Below are 16,044 nucleotides of genomic sequence, written 5' to 3'. Positions count from 1 at the left end.
GCTCTCTCTCCTTGTCTTGCTCTGTCTGAAAAATAACATCTTAAAAAAAAAAGAAAATATATTCCTTATAGGGTTATTTGTAAGGGACATAAAGACATATTAGGTAAATACACAGGGACTACCAATATTAGGTTAAAAACTTTTTTAAGATTCAGCACATTTTTATTTTAATATATTTAATGTATTATTTTAATATATTTAATATATTATTTATTTGAATATATTTCAAAGTAATGCCTGCACATAATTACAACAGTAACACCTGTACAGGGCACTATTCCAAATATTTTACACAGATTAAACTTATTTACCCTAACAACAATCTTCAAAGATAAGTACAATTACCTGGTGTTCAACAAATGATTTAACTGAGGCACAGAGAAGTTGAGCAACTTGCTTAAGGTCACACAGCTAGCAAGTGGGCATGACCTGCTTCAAATCATGTCCATATTCACACATTTCAATAATTCAAAAATTTCTGTAAGACTTCTTTTGAAAAGCAGCCACTCCCTGCATTTCCTTCCCTGGCATTCCCACTCTCTGTATAACCAATGCTTATAGAAGATAAGGATTTAAGTTTCTTTCACCATTACTGGAAACCACAGCATCCCACTCACACACCACCCTTCCCCTCTTCCATCCTTTCAGTATCATTTTTTAGTTGAATGTAATGTTTACATCATTATCACTTCTTTTTTTTTTTTTTAATATTTTATTTGTTTGACGGAGAGAAATCTCAACTAGGCAGAGAGGCAGGCAGAGAGAGAGGAGGAAGCAGGCTCCCTGTGGAGCAGAGAGCCTGATGCGGGCTCGATCCCAGGACACTGGGATCATGACCTGAGCTGAAGGCAGAGGCTTTAACCCACTGAGCCACCCAGGCGCCCCACATCATTATCACTTCTAACACTATTATAGGCTCTGCAGGTTTCCATCATTCTCTTTCCTCCCTATACAGCTACTACCTAGAGTTAAGACTCCTCTTATTAGTTTGTTTAGCTTCATTGCATCTTCCACGAATTCATCACCAAACTCTCCATGTTATTCTCCTCTCCATTTATTCACACACATCAGAAGTCCTTCGATCCCTTGAACACAGCTCTCCCAGAGCCTTTCTGCTCCAGCCTACACTGGACACTCCTAGGCTTCCTGCACGGCCATATCTCAGGAGCTCCTTTCATCATCCCTAGAATTACTTTTACTTCTTCCTTGGGCCAGTTCACCTGGGTCCTTTACAATTTTATGAAGTTGAATTTCTCAACATTTTCTTTCTTTCTTTTTTTTTAAAGTTTGTGTCTTGTAGATCCTATTTAAGAAATCTTTTCCTCCTGTGAAGTAGTGAAATTTTTCTAAAATTTCTTCTAGAAGTTTTATACTTTTAGCTTTTATGGTTCAGGCTGGGATCCATTTTTTAGTTGCTTTTTGTGTATGGTGTGAAGTGAGGGTTGAGGTTCTTTATCTCAATATAGATATCCACTTGTTCCAGCATCATTTCCTTAAGAAAAATTGTCTTTTTCCCTATTGAAATACCTTGGTCTCTGTCAAAAATCAATGGACTATTTATGTGTGATTCTTTATCTAAACTCTCTACTGAGACACCTGGGTGGCTCAGTTGGTTAAGGGTCTGCCTTCAGTTCAGGTCATGATCTCAGGGTCCTGGGATCGAGCCCCACGTCAGGCAGGGAGCCTGCTACTGTCTGTGCCAGCCGCTCCCCTGGTTGTGCTCTTTCTCTCTGACAAATAAATAAATAAAATCTTTGAAGAAAAAAAAATAAACTCTCTATCATTTTCTATTAGTCAATATATCTGTATTTATGCCAGTAACAGAATGTCTTGATAACTAAATTTTAGAGTGAATCTTCAAATTAAGTAGTATAAGACTTCCTTTCAACTTTGTTCTTTTCAAATTTGTTTTGGCCATTTAAGTTCTTTGCATTACCCTATACATTTTAGAATCTGTTTGATTGTGATTACACCGAATCTACAGACCAATTTGTAGAAACTGTCTTTTTTTGTTTTTTTTTTAAACAGAGAGAGAAAGAGAGGTGGGGAAGGGGCAAAGGAGAGAGAGAAAGAGAGCCCTAAGCAGACTCCATGCCCAGTGCAGAGCCCTGCATGGGGCTTAATCTCACAACCCTGATATCATGACCTGAGCCAAACATAAGAGATGGATGCTTAACAGACTGAGCCATACAGGTGCCCCTGGAGAAACTGACGTCTTAACAATATTAAGTCTCCCATCCACAAACATGGCATCTCTCTTTATTCACGTACGTCTCCTCTAACACAGCAATATTTAGTAGTTTTTCGTTTGTTTTGTTTTTTAAGATTTTGTTTATTTATTACACAGAGAAAGACACAGCAAGAAAGGGAACACAAGCAGGAGGAGTGGGAGAGGGAGAAGCAGGCTTCCTACTAAGCAGGGAGCCCGATGCAGGGCTCGATCCCAGCACCCTGGGATCAGGACCCTGGGATCATGACCTGAACTGAAGGCAGACACTTAATCAACTGAGCCACCCAGGTGTCCCAATGTTTAGTAGTTTTTAGTGTAAAAATCTCAAACAAATCTTGTAAAGTGTCCCTGACTATTTCATGTGTTTTCTGTTTGTTTCTTTAGAAAGAGACTCGATTTTTATAGAGCAGTTTTAGGTTTACAACAAAATTGATGTACAGAATTTCCATGTAACTCTGCCCCTCCCCTCCCAAGACACACACACACACACGATCTCTCCCAGCTAGAGTGCTTTTCATGCTACTGTAAGTGGTATTTTTATTTTTTATGTTTTGAAACAGTTTAAGCTTTTAAGGTTATTTATTTAAGTAATCTCAGCACCCAATAAGGGGCTCTAACTCATGACTCCGAAGTCAAGAATCACATGCTCTTCCAACTGAGTCAGCCAGGTGCCCCTCTAAATGGTATTTTTAAAATCCCATTTCAAAATTGTTCATTGTGAGTATACAGAGGGAAAAAATTAAACATTAATCTTGTATCCTATGAACTTGCTGACCTACTTATTAGTGCCGGTAGTATTTCTGTAGAATCCTTAGGATTTTCTACATACTCTATCATGTCATCTGCAAATAAATATTATTTTACTCCTTCTTTGTCAATCTGTATGTCTCACTTTACAGCCCTGGCTAGAACCTTCAGAAGGATATTAAATATAAGTGATGAAAGCTAACATCCTTAGGTCTTAGAGGGAAATACTCACCCTTTCACCACGAAGTACAGCCTCATTTGTAGGTTTTCACGGAGGCCCTTCACCAGGTTGATGAAGTTCCCAGGTACTCATAGTTTACTGAGAAGTTTGTGTCTTTTTAAATCACAAGTAAGTGTTGACTTTTGCAAAAGTCTTTTTTTTTTTTTAAGATGTATTTATTTATTTGAAAGAGACAGTGGGGAGAGGCAGAGGAAAAGGGCGAGAAATCCTCAAGCAGATCTCTCACTGAGGTTGGAGCCCGACATGGGGCTCGATCCCAGGACCCTGAGAGTGTAACCTGAGTCAAAATCAAAAGTTGGGTGCTCAACCAACTGAGCCACCCAGTCACCTTGCCAAAGGCTTCTATGCATCTATAGAGATGATATTTTTTCTCTTCATTTCTACTAATGTTGTTAGACTTGATAGTATTTAAATATTAAATTAACCTTGCACTCCTGGGATAAGCTCCACTGAATCATGATGTATTTTCCCTTTAGTACTCATTTTGCTAGTTGATTGTTAAGGTTTTTACCTATGATCATGAGGGATATTGGTTTGTAATTTTTTTCTTGTAATGTCTCTCTCCGGTCTTAAAATCAAAATAATATTGGCCTTATAAAATGCGCTAGAAAGTGTACTACCCAATTTTACCTTCTGAAAGTTCTGCGTGGCTGAAGGATGGTTTTACTTCTTCCTTAAATGTTTGGTATAATTCACCAGTGACACCATCAGGGCCTGGGAGTTTTTTGGTGGAAAAATATCTTTTTTTTTTTTTAAGATTTTATTTTATTTATTTGACAGACAGAGATCACAAGTAGGCAGACAGGCAGGCAGAGAGTGAGAGGGAAGCAGGCTCCCTGCCGAGCAGAGAGCCCGATGCGGGACTCGATTCCAGGACCCTGAGATCATGACCTGAGCCGAAGGCAGCAGCTTAAACCACTGAGCCACCCAGGCGCCCCTTCTTTTTTTTTTTTTTTAAAGATTTTATTTATTTATTTGACAGAGAGAGATCACAAGTAGGCAGACAGGCAGGCAGAGAGAGAGGGGGAAGCAGGCTTCCTGCTGAGCAGAGAGCCTGATGTGTGCCCCTAGCTTCTTAAGGCAAAGTCTAGATCACAGGTTTTAGACCTATTAAAGATACAAATTTTTTATATAAGTTTTCTTCTAAGGACTGCCTTAGCTGCATCCCATGAATTTTGAAAACTTCCTTCTTCATTCAAAATATTTAGAAATTTCCTTTGGTGATTTCTAACTTTACATTATTTAGAAGCATGCTGTTTTTTCCAAATATCTGTTATTAATTTTTAATTTAATTCCATTCTTACCAGAGGGCATACTCAGTATGATTTCAGTTGTTTTACATTTACTGAGTCTTTTTTTATGGCTCATCATATGGTTTAATTTGGTGAATGTTTCATATGCACTTGAAAGAAATGTGTATTCTGCTATTGTTAGGTAAAGTATTCTGTAAATGTCAGTTCAGTCAAGTCTGCTGATATAGTTTATTATCTTCTATCTCTACAAATTTTGTCAGTTTGTTCTATCAGTTATTGAAAAAAGAATATTGAAATCTCTAAATCCGAGGTTTCTTTCTCAATTTTTGCTGCCTGTATTTTGAAGCAGTTATTGGGTACACACACATCTAGAACACACATTGGTCCTCCTGACCAATTGTACTCTCAATTATTATGAAATGATAATTTCATGTGACATTTCTTGTTCTAAGGAATACTTTAATATTAATATAGCCACTCTAGCTTTCTTATGATTGGTGCTTGCATGGTATATAACTTTCCATCCTTTCAATTTTAATCTATGTGTAAATTTGTATTTAGCTGGGAGCGCCTGGGTGGTGCAGTCAGTTGGGCGTCAGACTTGGTTTCAGCTCACTGGTGATGTCAGGGTCATGGGATTGAGCTCTGCATTGACTCTGCACTGAGTGCAGAGTCTGTTTAGGACTCTTTCTCTCTCTCCCTCTGTCCCTCCCCCCCACACCTACACATGCCCTGTCTCTATCTCTCAAATAAATGAATCTTAAAAAAATAAAAATTAAAAAATAAAGTGGGTTTCCTCTGAACAGTGCACAGTTTGAACTTGCTTTTTCTGTCCCGTTAGTCTAACCATCTCTGCCTTATAACTGGGGTTTTTAGACCCTTTATAATTAATTATTAAGATGATTTGGCTTAATTCTACCATCTTTGTGTTTGTTCTTTTGGTCCTCTCTGCTCATTTTTCTTTTTTTCCTTTTTGGTTGCCTTCTTTTGTGATGTTTATTTTTAGACTCCATTTAATCTACAATATTGGTTTATTAGCTATACCTCATTAAGTTTTTTTTTAGCAATTGTTCTAGAATTTTAAACATGCATATTTTACTTATTACACTACACCTTTAAATAATGCTATATCGCCTCTGGTATACTGTAAAAACCTGTTAACAAAAATATGTTATCATTCACTTCTCCCATCCTTTGTGCTACTATTGTCACACACTGCACTTCTATAGATGGTCTGAATCCTACCATGCATGTAATCTCGGCTTTAAGTCCTCAATTATATCTTAAATACGTTTTAAAATGAGGGAGAAGAGAGTGTTTTATATTTACCCACATACATGCCATTTCAAGCACTCTTCATTCCTTTGTGTAAATCTGCAATCCCATCTGATATTTTTCTTCTGCCTTCATGAATAACTAATATTTTTCACACTGCAAGTTTACTGACAACACATTCTTTCAGCTTTTGTTTATATGAAAAAGTTTTTTTTTTTTTGGCTTTCACTTTTGTAGAAGTTTCACTTATTTCCATGTTGTTTTATTTTTTTTCTTTTGGCACTTTAAAGATGCCATTCCACTGTTGGTTCGGCTAGCTTTAGACCTGAAGTCTGCAGTCTTAATTTTGTTTTTCTGTGCACAGTCTTATTTCTATCTCTTTATCATTAGTTTTTAATGACTTGATTATGATATAGTTTGATGTGAATTTTTGTGTGTGAGTTTATTCTGTTGAGTTTCTTGTGTCTTTTTCTTGGCATTTTCATCTAATTTAGAAAAATTTTCAATTTTTTTCTTACTATTATTTCTTAGTAATGAGAAAGACAAGATTTCTGGAGAACTTTTCTGTGTAACCCCCTCTCATCTGGAATTCTTCTCACAACTTTCAGCTGCCTCAGTTTCCCTAAACTCCAATCTCTCTCCTCAACTAAGTGAGACCACCATGCTCTACTTGGGATTCCCCTCCCAGCTCCATGGTCTGGAATGTGCTTCCAGGTAGAAACCTAAGTGAAAATAGAGCTTACCTCATTTGTCTCTCTTCTCTCAGGAAACACAATCTGTTCTACCTCTAGTCCAATATTAGGAAACAGGTATTTCATGCTTTTATACAGTTTCTGGTTATTTCTGTGGCAGGATAAAAGGGGCTCTTATTACTCCATCATGGATTAAAACAGAGTCCATTTATACTTTTCTAAAAATCCATTTTCTGACAATTTTTGGAAGGTAGTAGAGAGTAAACATGTGTTAAATCCAACATGCTTAGCTGGAAAGCCACCTTAATTTTTAAATCTATAAACAAAACATAATAGTTTTAAAATTAATAGGTACTCCAAACAGTGAGAGATAGTCGTTTTCAACTTTTCGCCGAGGTGTCTGTAGTCAGTTCGGTGAAAGAATTATACATCAAGTTCCAGTAGGATCTTCTGATAAACTAATTATGCCAAAAGCTTGTTCTGCTTTTTCGCCAAGCCCAACACTTAATTATTAACTTTGCATAGGCTGGTTATTCAAGCATCTCCACATTAATATGACCTGTATGTAATTTTGCTCTAAGAAGTACAATTTTAAACAATATCTTTATACTTTTGGTCTCTTCTTTACATTTAATGACAAAACTAATCAGTTTCCTACACTCACTCTAGAAAATATAACTTGATTTACCACAGAGGTGATCACCCTTTATTTGAAAACTATGTTAAAATTTGCTGGCTTTGTGCCACTATAGGACAAAGTGTCAGAAGAAACAATGCCCTTGGGGACTGTTACAATGCAATAAAGTCCAATTTTCAAACATTCAGTAATATAGTTCCTATTTGAACATCTTTTTTCTACGTATTATGCTAAATCAACAGTCTTATAGGTCATTTTGTCCTAGCTCATACAGATTCATGCTGTATATTCATTCCTACTGAAACTGTATTCAATATTTACACATACAGAATTCGGTATTAGGCTATTAATAATATTTTCTTCATCATCAATGGCACCCTTTAATTATTTTTGATTTGTGAGATTTAATACAACACAAAAGTAACAAAAATATAAATTTTTGCAACTAAAAATCTCAATGATGTAAAACACATTATACAAAATTATCTATAATTGACTACTGAAATTAGCTATGATGAATTGACCAATACAGTCCTTGCAGTGAATGGATAAAACAATTATTAAGAAGGTAATAGAATTTCTATGGAAATCTTAATTAATCTTACATTTAAAATTAGCTAAGTATATGTGAACAAGATTGTTTCATAATTTTTTCCTCTAAAATCATCAAACCACTTGCGAACTCCCTGATAAACCACTAGAGTTTCACAGACCATCTCTGTAAAATCCTGTTTCAAAGATACAAATTTGTATTTTTAATCAGTGGTAGCAATTACTGATTTTCAATGATTGATATATGGAAGATATTTAATACCCATCTAATAAATTATTAAGCAGCAGTTTTGGAATTCATACTTTTTTTTTTTTTAAAGATTTTGTGTATTTGTTTGACAGAGAGAGAGAGAGATGACAAGTAGGCAGGCAGAGAGAGAGAGGGAAGCAGGTTCCCGGCTGAGCAGACTGCCTGATGCAGGACTTGAGCCCAGGACGCTGAGATCATGACCTGAGCCAAAGGCAGAGGCTTAACCCACAGAGCAGTGCCCCGGGGTTCATACATGTTAAGCACTATTCCAAACTCTGAGGATAGAGCAGTGAACGAGACAGATATTGTTTCTATTCTAGAGGCACTTCCTATCTAGGGAAAAGAAGGAAACAGTACAAAGAAAGCAGGTAAGTTCAGAAAATGTTAATGATATGAAAGAAATAGTGTAATGAGATAAAGTGTGACTTAAAAGAGTTACTTTGGATGGGGTGTTCAAGAACTCACTGAAGTTACTGTTGAACAGCATGCTGAGTGATGAGAAGGAGGCAGGCATCGAGGAACTGAGACCATTCTAGGCAGAAGGCCCAGCAAGTGGAAAACTCTGAGGCAGTGGTAATGGTTTGGCCTTTTGGGGGAAGAGAGAGAAAACTGAGGTGCCTGAAGCAGATTGAACAAGAGGAATATGGGATAAGAAGAGGTTGGGAAGGCACCCATGGACCAGAGTAACAGAGCCCTGTCGGCTGTTGAGTTTGGGAAACTACTGGAAGACTATAAACAGGTGAGAGATAGGAGCTAATTTACATCTATAAAAGATCACTAAATGTTCCATGAAGTACAGAGGAGTTGGAGAGAGGCAGAGTGAAAACAAGGAGACCGGTTACAAGGGTATTTAATAATCCAAGCAAGATGGAGCCTCTGGGTGACTCAGGCAGTTAAATGACGGCCTTCGGCTGAGACCATGATCCCAGGGCTCTGGGATCAAGCACCATGTCAGGCTCCCTACTCAGCAGGGGAGTCTGCTTCTCCTCCTTGCCCCGCTCATGCTCTCTCTCTTGCTCACTCTCTCTCTTTCAAATAAATCAAATCTTATAAAAAGAATCCAAGCAAGAGGTCACTAGGGTGGAAGCAGTATAGATGCAGAGAAGTAGATGGAGTTGGGAAGTATTTTTCATACAGAACAAGTAAGACTTGTCAACGGATTGAATGAATTAATGCATAAGAAAATTAATGAACAGTCACTAAAATGGGGAGACTTGAGAGAAAGTTTAGCATGTGCTACAGAAGCTAAGGAAAGCTTTCTGGAGGAGGCAGAATGAGAACTGGGCTTGAGAGATGAGCTAGCTATGGCTCAGAAGTACAGCAGTAGGGATTCAATTCCAAACAGAATCAGTGAGATGGGAATGAACTTCAGTGTGTCTGGGGACTCATGAGGAACAGCCTGCTAACAGAACATTGATGAATGAGCAGCACGGTGGGGTAGAGTGGGATGGAAAGAGCTGGATCATGGAAGATCTGGAAAGTCTAGAAGGATGAACACTGTGTCTATCCCTATCCAATCCCCAGAACAGCTGAGGCTTGAACTTCCTACCAAGGAGAATGGCATTGAGCTCTTTGTCCTAGTTCCATGCCTGAACCCAGGCACACATCTAAATGCCTTCCAAGAGAGGCCTCAAATGTTCACTGGGTCTGCCCAACATCAAGGTGACCTGCAAGGCAGTGAGCTGGAAGATGGAACAAGTCCCTGCGACATTTCCCATCCTTGAAGGATAGGGCAACACTTAACATCTATAAATGCTTCCAATAACAAATAAACTACCCCTTAAATTCTGAGCTAGAGGCATCAGTCTGTCTCTGACAAAATGGTGGGTCTTTCCCAACATCAGGTGGCGAGCATTCCCAGGATTGCCTTGGAGACCACGCACACCCAGAGCTCTGCCTCCTCCTTCTCTCAGCAGTCTGGCTCCCTAGACTTTGCTGTCTCTACCACGGAAGGATCGTACCTCACAACTCCATAATAAGACACCTGTTACACCTGGAGAGGAGGCCTGGATTTCAAAATGCCAGACTTTCTAAGAGACCCCATTGAGTAGGTAAGTTTAGATTCATAGACCCTGTTCCTCTGTGACTGCACCAGAGACTTCCTTGCCACGTGTGAGCTCTATAGAGGCAAGGATGCTGTCTGTGTCACACACACTTTTCCCCAGAAGCTGTCACAGGGTGTTTAGACAAAAAATAAATAAATAAATAAATGATTGACTATGAAATGTATGTTAAGGTATAGGACATAAAAACTACTCAATGCCTACACAGCACCCCCCTTTAAATCTGCCTACCTCCTCCATGGAAACAAGAGCTGCCTTTTACTTGGTGGTGCATAATGTATGACAAAGGTGCGAGGCACATTTCCCACATTACTTCACTTAATATTCACAACATCCACCCTTGATGTGCATTTCTTTTTTTTTTTTTTTAAGATTTTATTTATTTATTTGACAGAGAGAGAGATCACAAGTAGGCAGAGAGGCAGGCAGAGAGAGAGAGGAGGAAGCAGGCTCCCTGTGGAGCAGAGAGCCTGATACGGGGCTCGATCCCAGGACCCTGAGATCATGACCTGAGCAGAAGGCAGCGGCTTAATCCACTGAGCCACCCAGGCGCCCTTGATGTGCATTTCTACCCACGTTTTACTGAGGGAGGAATTGAAAGGCAGACAACCTAAGGTCACATACTAGCAAGAGGCAAAGCCAGGTCTCCCACTTGCCCGACAGCTAGGAGGTCATCTCCTAACTCACAAAATGAGATGCTTTCCAGTAGTCCTACAGCAGTTCTTTGGGTGAAAGCACAGGAGTCTCCCACCTGCCATTCTGGAGGGCAATTCAGCAACCCTTTAGTTTGCCCTCCCACCTCAGCAGGAAGCCGTTTATCAGATTAACAACCCACCTGCTCCCACAGCAGAGAGCAGGGCTCTGAGGAAACAGAACTGGGCTTGGTTGGGCTCTCCGTGGGGGCCAAGGACCCAGGGACATCTTGGGCCTTACAGCTGGGAAGACACTTTGTGCTTTTGCCCTCCCCAGGAGGAGACTAGAATGTGTTCTTTGACCTCACTGTCAGCATGAAGTAATGGGAAGAACAGGATTTGGAGCCAGACAGATGTGGGTTTGAGTCCTGATAAGCTTTTATGATCTTGGTCAAGCCACTTAGACTCTCCATGTCTCAGTTCTTTCAGCCAACACATGGCTTAATGCCCTCATGGAATTATCTTGGGCATTAAATGAGATGGCATATTTAAGGAGCCCACACCACAGCTGGCACCCAACAGTGCTCTCAAGCAAGAGCTTTCCTTTCCTCTCTCAACTGGGTAGGGCAATCATCATTGGGTCTACTTGTCAGATGAGCAAACTGAGGTGCCAAGAGATTGAGTATAACCTACAGCTAGTAGAGGTCATTTCCTAACTCACAAAATGAGGCTCTTTCCACTAACCTTTTTTCTTCTTTTTTTCTAGCTTCTCAAAGGCAAAAACAGGTCATTCTCCCCAAAATTGGTTGTTTTGCCTTAAATATGTAACTCTCTGAGCCCTTGTTCTCTTCTCTTTGCTTCCCTTCTCTAAATCCTTAACTCACCAGTCTCTGGAACACACAAATCAGACAGCTCATCATAAAGTAATAGAGTCACAAGCAGAAAGAGAGGTAAATACAATTCTCTCCGCAAGCAAGACAAGCCCTCTCTGTTGGTGCAAAATCATGACTCATTCGAAATCTTTTACGATGGCCAGATGCTGAGCACATCTAAATTGCTTCAAATTGCTTCTACAGTGTATGTTAGTGGTGGGGAGGGGAACAACCAACATCTATATATATTTATACATTTACCAGGAAATGTGTTTATATTGTTTTCCAATCAGGATTAACCACAAGCCAGAAGTTCCACACCTAATGAATAAGCTAAACTCAGCCCACTGTCAACAGTGAATAGTCCTTCTCAAACATAAAAGATTTTAAATCAAAATAGATGTTAGAAGAGCATGATTCTCAGGGCAGCCAGAGCTATCTCTAGCAGCTGGCAGGGTGAGTGATGGGTGTTTCTGGGCTCAAACTTTATCCTGGAAACCTTAGAAGCTAGGAAAGGGAGGCTTCCAAGGAAGGAAAAGATCTCTTTTTGGCCTGCAACTGCTCCACATTTAGGTCATTGGAAATTCCTGGTGCGATCTCTAACCACCCAGAACCCATCCCTGAGTTGGCCCACAGCCAGCAGTCCAAGTCACTCTGGAGCTACAACTCGGGTCTTCCCCAACGCAACCTGACCCTAGAGATCTGTGTGGACTCACTATGCCTAGATGTAACATCTTGTAGACTTAGGCCACTGTCCAAAATATAAAACTTCTCATTTGTTATCACATTCTATACTGTCCCATGTCTCTTCTCCCAAACACCAACTGCTCCTCTTTCCTGCAAAGTTTCCCTCTGTGCCCACTGGAATCCTTTATTCCATGACAAATAAATCCCCTTCATCCTTCACATTATCACAGAAGGCTCTCTTCTCTTCTTGAACTTCCCTGAGACCTAGCTATCCCCAGATCACAAGCATCTTCTACAGCCATCCTGAGGGATGATTTCTCGTTCGCCCATGTCTACGTACCCACCTGGTTCAGCAGATGAAGCCACAAGGTGGGATCAGTGTCCTCACACTCCTATGTGTTTCAAGACCATTACTCTCCCCTAGTAACTCCTTTGGGAATCGCACTATCTAACTACACCAGCTTCCTTGCATTTCTCTTTCTCCCTACTCCTGCCATCTTCCTGGAGCAGTTCAGTGTGCAGGCAGAGAACCCTCCAATGCCATAAATTATGTTCCTTACATTAAATGACCCTGATCCCCCTTCCACATCCATCACCCACTGCCACAGCCACATTTTTCCTCATCACTTCCAAATACAACGTTTTCTTTCTTTTTTTTAAATTATTGGTTTAGGGTGCCTGGGTGGCTCAGTGGTTTGGGCCGCTGCCTTCGGCTCGGGTCATGATCTCAGGGTCCTGGGATCGAGTCCCGCATCGGGCTCTCTGCTCAGCAGGGAGCCTGCTTCCCTCTCACTCTCTCTGCCTGCCTCTCTGCCTACTTGTGATCTCTCTCTGTCAAATAAATAAATAAGAAATCTTAAAAAAAATTTTAATTATTGGTTTATTCATTATGTAGTGATTTTTTTTTTTTTTTTTAAAGAGGAAGGGAGAGGGAAAGAGAGAATCTCAAGCAGGCTTCACACCCAGTGCAGAGCCCAACATGGGGCTCGATCTCACAACCCTGAGATCATGATCTGAGCTGAAAGCAGGAGTAGAATGTTTAACTGACTGTGCCCCCCAGGTGCCCCATAAATATGCCATTTTCTGACATGGCCTCCCAGCCATCTAGCTGTCCATCTGTTTTTTAGCCTTTCTGAGATCACTAATCCCTTGATCCTTCCTCTTTCTACCAGTCCATCATCCTCCAGTTTTCTTTTATTTCTGACAAAACTTGAACTATTCTCTCACCCACACCCTCCAAGCTTGGCACTCCTGTTCTGTTGCTGCCCTCCAGTCCTGTGCACCAGGTTCCATTCAACTTCTCCTTCTCCTTTCCGCAGTAGCAGCTGAGAGCTACAAAAGAAAACACGTGCCCCGCTACTCCACAAACATACCTACATCAGAGACTGCTGGTTGCCAATCCCAATATGTCTGTTAACACCATTTTAGAATCCTGATTTGGAATAAAAATCCTTATAATCTTTAGAATTTTGATCTTGAATAAAAGTATTTCCCAGCATCCCCTGGAGCTAGACAAGATCACATAATTCAGTTCTGGTCCATAAGGTAAGTAGAATTATTGTGTAGCAGCTTCTGGGAAATTTCCTTATGATATACTTATGATGTGACCTTTGTCTCTCCCCCTTCTTCTATGCTCCTACTGGAACATGGATGTGATGCCTGGAGTGCATCTTAGACCATAATGATGAAGGCTACATCTGAAGGATAGCAGGATATAAAACTAGAAGTAGTCTGTATTTCTGAGAACGACAGAGCCTGAATTGCCTATAATAGACTTCTTTGTGTAAGAGGAAAATGAACATTATCCTATGTACTCCACTATTTTTAGGGTTTCTGTTACTCATAGCTTCTCACAGTGGAACAGACTCCTACTGACACAATGCCCTGAACACACAACCAATTCTTCTTCTTGCACTTGGTTTGCTTCCTTTCCTAATACCCTCGGACTCCAGGCCAGCTCAGCCCTGCCCCCACTGACCCTAACACATTCAATTCCCACCCATTCTCTTCTCTTACCATGTAACCTTACATTCTTTGGTAAGGTGGCTAAATATATGATAAACATAAAAAAAGTGTAACTTTATTCTACCAGCAAGTATTAGCAAAGAAAATGAGTAAAGTATTACATTTAATCAACCAAAATAATAACACACTTACAGATCTATTTAATTAGAAAGAAACAGGCTTAAATGAAATAAATGCACTGGAATATATACAACAAGATCTTGAAAATGGAAAGTTATGCTGTGTTCTTAGGGAAGAAAACCTACTAGCTTAAAAAGTCAGCTTCCTCAAATTAATATGTATATAGAATTTGTTCCTATTAGAATCTAAACAATACTTTTAATGAAATCTCATAAAATTATCTTCAAACTCTTATGAAAAATGACTGTAAATAAAGAAGAAAGTCATAAAAAGAAAAGTTAGAGTCTTCCTTTACAGAACATATTATAAAGTCAAACAGAAATGGAAAATTGGTAAAACAAAAGAGAAAATCCATAAGTGACAGTCATATTTATGAATTAAGAAAGTAAAATGGACTCTAATCTTATATATTAACACAAAAAATCCAAATGGATAAAAATATCAGAGAACAAAACTGAAAAAAAATTGCAAGAAAAATTTGGAGACTTTATTATAAACTGAGGATGGGGAGAACTTCCGAACAAAGACTGGAAAGTTGGAGGTTCCAAAAAAGATGAAAGGCCCTCAGACCCGTGTCTCACTCCACATTTTACCATGACTTTCACAAGAAACCCTTTCCAGCACCCTACATGGATAATGATTCTTACTTGGGAAAACTCCGGGCTTCTAAAAAACTGCCATATAAGAACCCAATTCACCTTGCTCAGCAATAGGAACCCTGGAGTCAGTTCAGCTCAACTACCACAAACCTTCATGAGGGAGGAGGTTTATGGTTTTGATCCTGAGATACCAAAGGATGACCTGGATTTCTGCCTAGCAGCCTTGTACAACTACCACACAAGGACATTCGAGAACAAAAGTGAGATGCACAGCAGACCACCCAGGATACCCATGAAATCATCAAGACTCAATACCCTAAAATGTTTTTACCCTTTACTCTGCTACCTTCTATCACTTCCTGAGCTAATATCAGACACTGGATCAACCCCAAGAAGGAGACTGTCCACAGCATCAAGGGATCCACAGTGTCCCCTCACACCGCGGCCACCAATGGAGGCTATTCCTGAAAGAATGATGCTGGTTTCTTCTCTCTACCTAGTGTTGACAGGCCCCTGCACTAATTAATCATAGTGGAACATTCTGCTGCCTACTTCGATTAAATAGATTTGTGACAGATTAAAAAAAAAAGGTGAAAGATATATTTGACTATAAACTTTACAACTTTTGTACCACAAAGGCCACAGAGAAAAGATGTGGAAAACTATTTGTATTACGAATTTTAAAAGTTAATTTTTGTTAAGAAGTAGGTGAATATGATCCAATGAGTATATTAAAATGATCCCAAAGATCATGCATGTATATGTATATGTGCATATTTATGCAAAGATTTTGTTGGGACTCCAAAGGATTCTCCATGAATAGCACCCTCTTTCTTGTCCAAGATCCTGAAAAAGTTGAAAGACTAAAGAGTAAATATGGGAGCCAAAATATTCTATTTTTATTGATAGAGGCTAAGTTCCCTCGCCTGTATTCCTACCAGACTGTCAAAGCTTTAAGCCTCTCCTCTATCACATTCTAGGTGGCTCACAGCCAGGCTGCATATCTACATCATTTTTCATTCCATCTCTAGAAAAGAAGGTGGCTCTTCTGGTAACTCTTAAGGCCTCTATCTTCTCCTTGGTTCACTGTTTCTGAGTATACTCTTACATACCTAAACTGATCATAGTTAATAAATAAAATGAGACATGATGATTGGCTTAAACAATCA

General features: G+C 39.5%; 1 pseudogene; it reads left to right on the top strand.

Annotated features, from left to right (window-relative positions):
• The first annotated feature begins 14,905 nt into the window (after nucleotides 1-14,905).
• On the top strand, nucleotides 14,906-15,397 carry LOC123953851 (annotated as a pseudogene).
• The last annotated feature ends 647 nt before the right edge of the window (nucleotides 15,398-16,044 follow it).

Source organism: Meles meles, chromosome 1, assembly GCF_922984935.1.
Source record: "Meles meles chromosome 1, mMelMel3.1 paternal haplotype, whole genome shotgun sequence".
NCBI lineage: Eukaryota > Metazoa > Chordata > Mammalia > Carnivora > Mustelidae > Meles > Meles meles.
The sequence above is the reverse complement of the archived record's forward strand: the minus strand, read 5'-3'. Positions and strand labels throughout refer to the sequence as shown.